At 36.3% G+C, this 9,060-nt stretch overlaps 1 protein-coding gene across 2 annotated transcripts in view; it reads right to left on the minus strand.

Annotated features, from left to right (window-relative positions):
* MGAT4C (MGAT4 family member C) overlaps positions 1-8,049 on the minus strand; it is a 332,430-nt gene extending 324,381 nt beyond the window's left edge. The window contains exon 1 of one of the 2 annotated variants that reach the window (XM_069849821.1): positions 7,770-8,049. The gene's annotated coding sequence lies outside the window, so the exon portion shown is untranslated. Of the gene's footprint in view, positions 1-4,815; positions 4,899-7,769 lie in introns of those variants that run through there. The other variant, XM_069849822.1, reaches the window with a different exon arrangement.
* Between the last annotated feature and the right edge of the window lie 1,011 nt (positions 8,050-9,060).

The following is a 9,060-nucleotide window of genomic DNA, read 5'->3' on the forward strand; positions in this document are numbered from 1 at the left end:
TAAGTGTGCAAGAAGTTTCTTGCTTTTTCCATCATGTCTTATTCCAAAATACTTGATTTTGATTTTTCAAAAGAAATTCTAGTAGGATTTAGACAATACTACATTAATAATAATACATAATATAATAACAATAATAAAGTCTGATATACCTATGCATACATGCATACGTATATTTCCTTTTCAGTACACGAAATCTTTTATGAATAAGCTCTATTCCGACAATAAATCATTGTATTCCTCCCCTACCCCAAGGTGTCATGGTAATTCTATTCAGAAAAAAAGTGGCAAACAAGCAGTTTGGGGGATGACCTATTTGCAGTCAGTGGCTCCTTTTTTAATGCTGAGTTTCAACTACATATTTTTACAATAGATGGGTATATTCTTATCAGTTACTCAGTTCTCACTGCCACCTTGATGATAACTCAGAATATTAAGGGGTATATTGATTGTATATAAATCCCCTGACGTCTCAGCCACAGTGGAGGGATTCCTCATAGGAGTCCCTTCTTCAGTGTTCTTGAGTTCTGAATCATTCCTTTGAACAGGATTTCTGATTGCAGTCCTCCTTCAGATAACTTCTGAAGTGAAACATATTTTCTGCAGTTTTGTTTACTATCCAAAAGCTAAAATTGCATTATATTATCCTTCTTTCATTTTTAACCAAACATTTTAAATTCAATATATTTCCCATTCGTTTAATCCTTCTTTCTCATCAACAGGTGCACTTATCAGATCATTTCCACATTTCTTCTTCATAGGATAAGATAGAATTGAATATTTCAGTTGGAAGGGACCTACAGAAATTATCTAGTCCAAATGCTTGACCACTGCAGGGCTAACCAAAAGCATGTCGTTAAGGGTATTGCCCTGTTAAGTGTCTCTTAAACACTAACAGGCTTGGGGTATTGATCTTGGAAGTCTGTTCCAGTGTCTGACCATCCTTTTGGTAAAGAAATGCCTCCTAATGCCCTGAATCTCTGCTGACATGGATTTGAACCATTCCCAGAAGTCCTATCCCTGGATACCAAGGAAAAGAGATCAGCGCCTCCACCTCCACTTCCTCTTCTCAGGCAGTTGGAGAGAGAAATAAGATCATCCCTCAGCCTCCTTTTCTCCAAACTAGACAAGACCAAAGTCCTTAGATGCTCCTCAGAGGACGTTCCTTCCAGCCCTTTCATCAGCTTTGTTGTCCTTGTCTGGATGCATTCAAGGACCTTGACATTCTTCTTAAATTGTGGGGCCCAGAACTGCAAACAGCACTTACGGTCACATCAATGCTGAATACACCAGGACAACACCTCTTTTGACTGGCTGGTTATGCTATGTTTGATACATCCCAGGATACAGTGTGCCTCCTTAGTTTCCAGGGTACATTGGCAACTCATACAAAGCATGATGTTGATCAGCACCTCTAGATCCCTTTCTGAAGGAGTGGTCTCTAGCCAGCCTTCAAGTTTACACTACTGCCTAGCATTCCTCTGTCCAAGGTACAGAATAAGGTATTTGGACTTGCTAAATTTCATCCCCGTAATCATAGCCCAATGTTCCAAGCTATCTAGATCCTTTTGTAAGGCCTCTTGCCTCTCAAAAGAGTCAACAGCACGTCCCAGTTGCATACCATGGACAATGATACTTGCTAACGGTACATTCAACTGGCCCTAGAATGCAACCCTGATGAACACTGCTGGTGATCACTGGTGGTGTCATACCTTTACAGAGTAGCTAGGAGTTATTAAGTTGAAATAAGACAAAAAGGGAACAAGCTAAATAATTCTGCCTAGTGTCTCCAAAACTGAGGTAGATAAAAGTATATTTTATAATCTTTTTACGCAATATATTATTTATAACAACAAGGAGAAGTGCAAAGTCATTTACCTGGGGAAGAGCAACCTCATGCAACAATATATGCTAGGGGCCACCCAGTTGGAAAAGGAGCTTGTTAGAAAAGTACTGGGGAGCTTTGCTGGACACTAAGGTGATCATGAGCCAGTAATGGGCCTTTGCTGCAGACTCTTAGGTTGGTTTATTCAAAGCATTGTCAGCAAGCTGAGGGAGATGACCCTTCTTTATTGTATTAGGTAGGATTTCCACTCAAGAATTACGCTTTGTCTGAATATATGGGAAAAAAAAAAACAGGGTCCTGATCAAGCTGAAGATTCAGGTGCAGCAATAGGCACAGTAAAAACTTGGAAACACTTAAAGCATTTTGGATTTCAATATTTACTTGGATATTTAGCATTGTGTGCTCAGCCCTTTTAATCCTCAGCATTGCAGTGGTAGCCAGAAATAATAATAAGAGTAAAAGAAACCTCTGGACTTTGAAGGTGGAGACAAAGGACTGGTAGACCCAAAGCTACAAAAAAAAAAACAAAACAAAACTAAACCAAAACCAAAACCAAACAGAAATAAGCCCAAAAAAAACCCAAAGAGTTTTTGAAAAACAACTTGCATCAAGGAAAAAAAAAGTACAAAAGAAAATCTTAAGTTCACTACTGTGTATATAAGAATGTTTTCCCTTTTAATAAAACTAATCAGGTTTGGACTTTGTTTAAGTAGATCTAATTAACTATACAGCTAGTTCTTAGAGATCCTTATTAACTTATCACTTGTCTAGTGTTGCAGTGGGTGTTTTGCTGGCAAGGGAAACTTCAAAGCTCTAAGTGATTTCAATTTCTCTATTTGGCTGCCAGGCTGTTTTTCCCTGAGGAGAGACACACCAGGGCTATAAGACTTTCTCTGAAAGTGAGCAGGGATTTCCTTTTTCCTCCACTGACACTTTTTGGCATGAGGGAAGGGAGACATACAAAGGCAGTTTTAAGGTGACGTTAAATGTTATAGCTGTTGTAATCTAAAAGCTCAATGCAGCAAAAAGGAGGGAAGTCCTCCTTCCAATCCATTTCTCTAACAGCCTCAGTCTCCCTGGGACTTCTGTTGATGCAATTCAGGTCTCAGATTCATCATGCCCTTAGGTGACATGACTCAAATTACTAAAGTATTGGAAAACTGCATTTCTTCTGCTGAGTTAATTTCCATCAGGCTTGTGCTTAAAACAGCTCATTGGAGGGATATGACAGATTTGAGAGTCAAAGCTGCTGAAAAGCCTTTCCAGAAAAGGGAAGGACATAGCATGTTTACCCTTCACTGTTAGCAAGATTCTAAAGTTGCTCAGCTGTTGCATCATACTCATAAACACCCTTACTTCTTACAAGGAACAACACTAAAACATATTATATGATGGCTAACTCAGATTACAGTAAGAAGGAAACTAGCAGCTTGTGCATAGGAGGGAATGGAGAAGGACCAAACCTACTGCCGAGCAAGGAAGGCCAGATACAGGAGTGACATTTCAGTGGTTTCAAAGTGCTAAATGTCATCGCTATGTTTCAGAGACTGCACTACTTTAATTGCAACAGATCTATGGATGATTTTCAACACAGAAAATGGGTCAAAATATTTTTCTTAGAGTATTTAAATATTTTGGGAGTCTGACCGTTTTTTATTCTGTTCAGTTTGTCTGTTTATTCTCTTCATGACTTCACAAGCAGAGGATAGATAAAATAGCTTATTCACTCCTTTTTAGTCCTATCCTGTAAACAAAAAAACTACTGGAGAAAGCTTAATGTATATATATTTATTAAAAAATAACACCCTTATAAAGCAAAATCTCTTAAATCTGAACTCCTCTCACTTTTATTATACAGTACCTGTAAAGTTCAACCAGGCAAGTGAAAGTTGAGGGCAAAGGGTAAGAGAAAATTCTGGAGAAAGGAGGCAAAACTTAAGTAGAGACAATTATCAACTCTCCTTGATTCAGAGTGTACTTTGATTTTATATGGAACTCTTCCATCCTTTCTTATACAGTAATATCCTACACATTTGAAAACATAGATTTGAAATGCTTCTTGGTTCATGTTAAAATATGTATGCATGTCAAGATTTCTTAATGTTAATTGCTACTCATAACGTAGTCAAATTAGAAACTGTATATTTTTAAAAAGAAGTGTACCACAAGTAATACTCATGTAAAATACATATATTTAATATCCTTAAAGTCATAGAAATGGAGCATTACATTAATAAGAAGCAGTCCAGGGATTCTTCAAATCAGAATTTTTTCATCTACTCTAAATTCTGACAAAAAAGCTTTCAAAATATGAGAATTTATGAACAGCTGAAAAGTGTTACTAGTCTTCAGCAGCAGCCAAACGAGCAAAGCAGAAGCAATTTTATGTAAACAATCTACCTTTGAAAACCTTATTACTAGACACAATTTAAGACAGGAAGTAATAGTGTTATTACTCAATTAGAATTCATAAAAAAGATGAAAGCAGAGTAAGAATAAGTGAATCCTGGTATTTATTTGCCTTTTTTGTTTACTTTGTTTAATTTTTTGCTTGCTTATTTTTCTTTAAGATGAACACTTACCCACTCAGTTGCTTGAAAATCAGTGTCTACTAAAAGTTTAGATGTTCTGTGTAACTAAAATAAGAGGCTGGAACCTAAAGCATAAGACTTATGTGAGGCCTTGGACTTGTAACTGCAGCTAGGCAAGGTAACCCATGGTTTAGGAAGCTGGATCACAGTCTGAGAAGGTGCTGAAGCATTTCAACCAAAAGAAGACGGCTCTGCAAACGTGAATAAGCTTTGTATGTTCTTTCTGCCGCTGTTTCTAGATATGCTTTACAATAATCAAAGATGATGTTCAGGGGAAATCATCTCTTGCTCACTTGAAATAGTGACATGTGTGTGACATATAAAGGGAAGTAACAAATGAGTTCATACTACATCCTCATGTTTGAAATATCCAGGATTTACCTGAAAGCATTCATTCATTCTGGTTTTGCAAATCATATACTTATCCAAGCCTCTAGACCCTTTCTTTTCTAGGCTCTTTTTCCTATAGATACCTATTAGAGTACAAAGAACAGGTAAGGTCAAAAAGTCATGATTTATTTTTCCCAAAAAAGTCTGTAACAAATGTTATTTATATCCATTGTATAGAATTAGGATAGTTACCATAAATACAAAGACAGATATAAAACAAGTAAGAAAATATAACATAAGTAAAAAGGTGCCTTTTTTGCACAAAGTTCTACATAGTATCCTGTACCTTTTAGAGGGTCACTCTTGGAGAAGAATAAACATCAAGCACAAATAGTGGTTAAATAAGCACAAGGGAAAACCAAGAGCATTGGAGAAAAGACAAAACCTGGTCTTTTGAATTCATGATTCTTCTAGTACACAACAAAATGGAAAGGAGCACAACCTAATACAATATCAAGGAATCAGAACAGTCAACAACTAAGCTTACTTATTCAAGCAAACTGGAGCACTGTAGATAAGTGGTATAAGCTAAGGACTGTCAAAGAACGTAAACAGGACGGGGCAGTTCACTCTATTGATGTAAATTCCTGGGTAAAACTATGTTTTATTTTTACCTTCCTTTTTTAAATGAAATTGTTAACGCAGGAAAGAGAAGAGAATAATAAAATAACAGTGGAACAGGAGCACCAGCGCAGCCAGGATGGGCAGAAGACTACATTTTAAAGATGATGGTTTTAACACTGTAACAAAGAATTTCTGCCTGAGTTTTTTTCCTCCCCATAACAGTTTTATCTGTTTATGCTATACTACATTTTGTAGTACAGTTATTTACACAAATGGTCTAGGATTTCAGAAGACAGCAGAAAGTTCCAGATGAAAATGGCATAATATGTGGGCACATCATAGATCCCCCACAAGAGAAGGAGGCATAGCTATTCCTGTACAGCATGACAGATAAAAAGAAAAACCACAATGTGAAGTTAAAGATAGGACATAAAGGCATTAATCTCCATTTATTTCCTATTATTTTGTATTACCAATGTATTTAAATATTTTTAATGCTTTATTTATTTCATAGATAACCAAATATATGGCTATGTTGCTGCTGAGTACTCCTCAATGTCATATATCAGAAATAATTATATTTAAGAAACAAATTTTTAAAGTAACCCAACATTTAAAAGGAAATATGCAATTGGACCCAAAGGAGGCAAAATAGAATCAGACCTGGAAAAGTTAAGTTTTCTTATGAGTAACATATAATGAGAAATGACATTGTTACCATCTCAGGCTGTGACATTCACAAGTGATTGCACAAAATGCTGAAATATCCATGGGTATCCAGAAGCATTTTAAAAGGCCTCTATATATTTAAACAAGAAGCTTGGGAGATTGGGAAAAACACAGCTAGTGTGCATAATTCCTTTAAAAAATAGCTTGCTGGTGGTAAGAGCCTCTAGGGAGAGTTTAATGAAAGCCTCTCTGCCTCATTCTTTTTGAGGTCCATAGGAAAGGAAATACTTTAACAGAGTTCATTGAAAATGTAACAGAGTCAATCTCTCTTCTTTTTCCTTCAGCCTTTCCAAAGCTCTAAAAGAAAGGAACTTTCAGGCGTTGCATACAGGAGCAATATATACTGCCATAATTTATTATTAATGCTGTGAAACTATTATATTCTATAAACAGAGGAAGTTAAACACACTAGAAAATGCTTCTATCTCACACTTACTGATTCTAACCCTTACAGGCACATTAAATCTCCTTCTTCCATTATTATTTTTACGTATCACATTTCTTTCTTTCAGCAGTACCTTAAAAAATATGACAAACATCTGCCATTTGTAACTAAGCATCCAGTTCAGCAGATCCACTGCACTATCAAGTACACCGTATGCAATCTCATACATCATTTAGTCTTGGTAGCATGACAGCAACACAGCAAGTGCACTGGACAAGAAGCTACAGGTAAGATTTTTCCTCAGGGCTTAACTCTCTCAGCTCTGCATCTGTATTTTGTGTTCAAGTCTCAGAGTATGAGTGACAACTCAGGAATGAAACAAGGCCAGGACGTTAACTTGATTGTGGCAGTGATTTTCCCGTATCCGCAGTAACTCCCGCGCTTGGAATAGTTCAAAAATGTCTGGCTGCTTCTGCAATTAGAGATCTCTCATTTTCAGGTCAGCCTGCCTCACAAGCTGCACTGACAGACATGCAGTAAGCATTCCAGATTAGGAGACAGATGCTGTGACTCCTATTTAAACACAAAAGTTTAAAAGGCAAGAAATTCTTCTTTGCAGATTTCATTTTGAAAATCACTGTTGTGATATATAATCCTGATGCTTTACTAAAATGCTCCTTGATTCTGGCAGTACAAACGCAACAACAGGCTTCTGTTACACATGTAACATCAGAGATTTTCAGAATTAAATATCCTAACTCCTCATGTGAAAGGGTGGAACATGATAGCAAGCAAGAAAATGTCTAACTCCACAATTTATTTGTAGTACTTTAAGGGGTGTTCCATTCATACTCGGGTTTGGAAATTATTTTGCAAAATAAGTACTCACCTGTAACAAATTTTAAATCAGAAGTATGATTTTATTCTTCAGTATTCATTCTTTCAGAAAAACAGCATTCTGTGGACAGTCAGCATTAACTTGTGGCAGTGTTATATGCAGCACAATGGATGTTTGCTTGTTTGTTTAAGGGTTAGGGATTGTATTTTGCTTGGGGGGATTGCTGACAAAGCACTTGGCAGTAGGTACAATACATCTACAGTAATATATCAGAATATTTTACCTGCAAACATGCTGCAATAAAGTCCCATCATTCAATCAATACAGATTACTTAGTTAACATTTTTCTTAATGTATCTGAATTACTAGTTCATTAAATTACTACCTGATAAATACTGTGGGTAAGGAATTGAGAGAGTAACTACCTACCTTCAGGAAGAACCTGTCTGATAACAATAATCCATTAGAAAAACTGGCAGTATCCTCTGATCTATTGCCCGCAAAGCTATGACTTGATTGAGAGTTTCATTCCCTCTGCTCAGCACTCCAGAAGAAAATCAGCACAATTTAAATATTTCGCAGGATGTGACAGCTCTCTAGATCCCTGGTTGCATTCTGTTCCCAGGGGTTGACAATCTGGTGTTCCAGTGTGCACAGAGCAGTGAAGATGAATTGAAAAGCTTGAGATAAATTAGGGATGGCTAAGTTAAAATTGTCTCTGCTCTCGACTCTCTCATCTGCAGTCTGCAAGCCTATTTTGCTGTGAAAAAGCTAGATGGCAGGCTGCCTCAGTGAGTTCTTCTTAAGCGACAGGGAGCATTTTCAATGAAGAAAAATTCTCCCATTATCTAAGCTAATGTGACTGCAGCTAAATCTAGTCTTAAAAGTGTCTGCTAGCATGAAATTCATTCTCACTGCTGTTTTCTTTCAAATCTCAGGTTAAAAAACAGAAAGAGAACACATAACACCACCCTACATGTTTCTATCTGAAAGAAATCCAAACTTTTTAGCTGATTAATGGCAGCCTGCTCTGTAATATAGATGTGTTCAACAATCTAAGTAGGGGGAATTTTCACTGTTTCCCAAACTTTTTCTGCTTATACACAAATTACTCTTCTACTACCTTCTGTTTTGCTTTTAATGCTTAACATGTCTTTGCAATTATCTTCATTTTGAAGGTTCTGTGAGTATTTTCTCCTTATTGGATAAAAATGAAATAGCTAAAAATCTGAACAATTACCATGCTTAGTAGATAATAATATTTTTTAAAAAAATGACATTTTTGCCATGCCACTAAAAAGTTTTGTTTATAAAAACAACAAAATATTGTGACAGGTTGTTGATCTTTAATTGCAAAACATTTCTCTGATTGCACTAATTTAAAAGGAAGCTAGAATTGAAGTTTTCTAGATATCAATTTAGTGTCAGAGCTGTTTGACAAAGCCACTAATTTCAAGCTGTTACATATAAAGACGTTGTGTAAATAGGTGAGGTGCAGGAGGTTATCATTGCGCTTAGTAGATGAAGTTTAGTATTTTATCATCTCAAACTCTGGATATGATATAATTTTAAAAAGAAATAATTTCAAAGAGCCAATATCAGTCATGCTTCCTAGTAAATAGGCAATTTTGCAAATCCTTTCTTTAGTTTCAACTGATCTAGCTTTCTAAAGCCCTAGGTATCTACCACCAGTAACTTTCTCATGTATGAACTCTCAGTA

The sequence above is a fragment of the Phaenicophaeus curvirostris genome, chromosome 1 (assembly GCF_032191515.1).
Source record: "Phaenicophaeus curvirostris isolate KB17595 chromosome 1, BPBGC_Pcur_1.0, whole genome shotgun sequence".
NCBI lineage: Eukaryota > Metazoa > Chordata > Aves > Cuculiformes > Cuculidae > Phaenicophaeus > Phaenicophaeus curvirostris.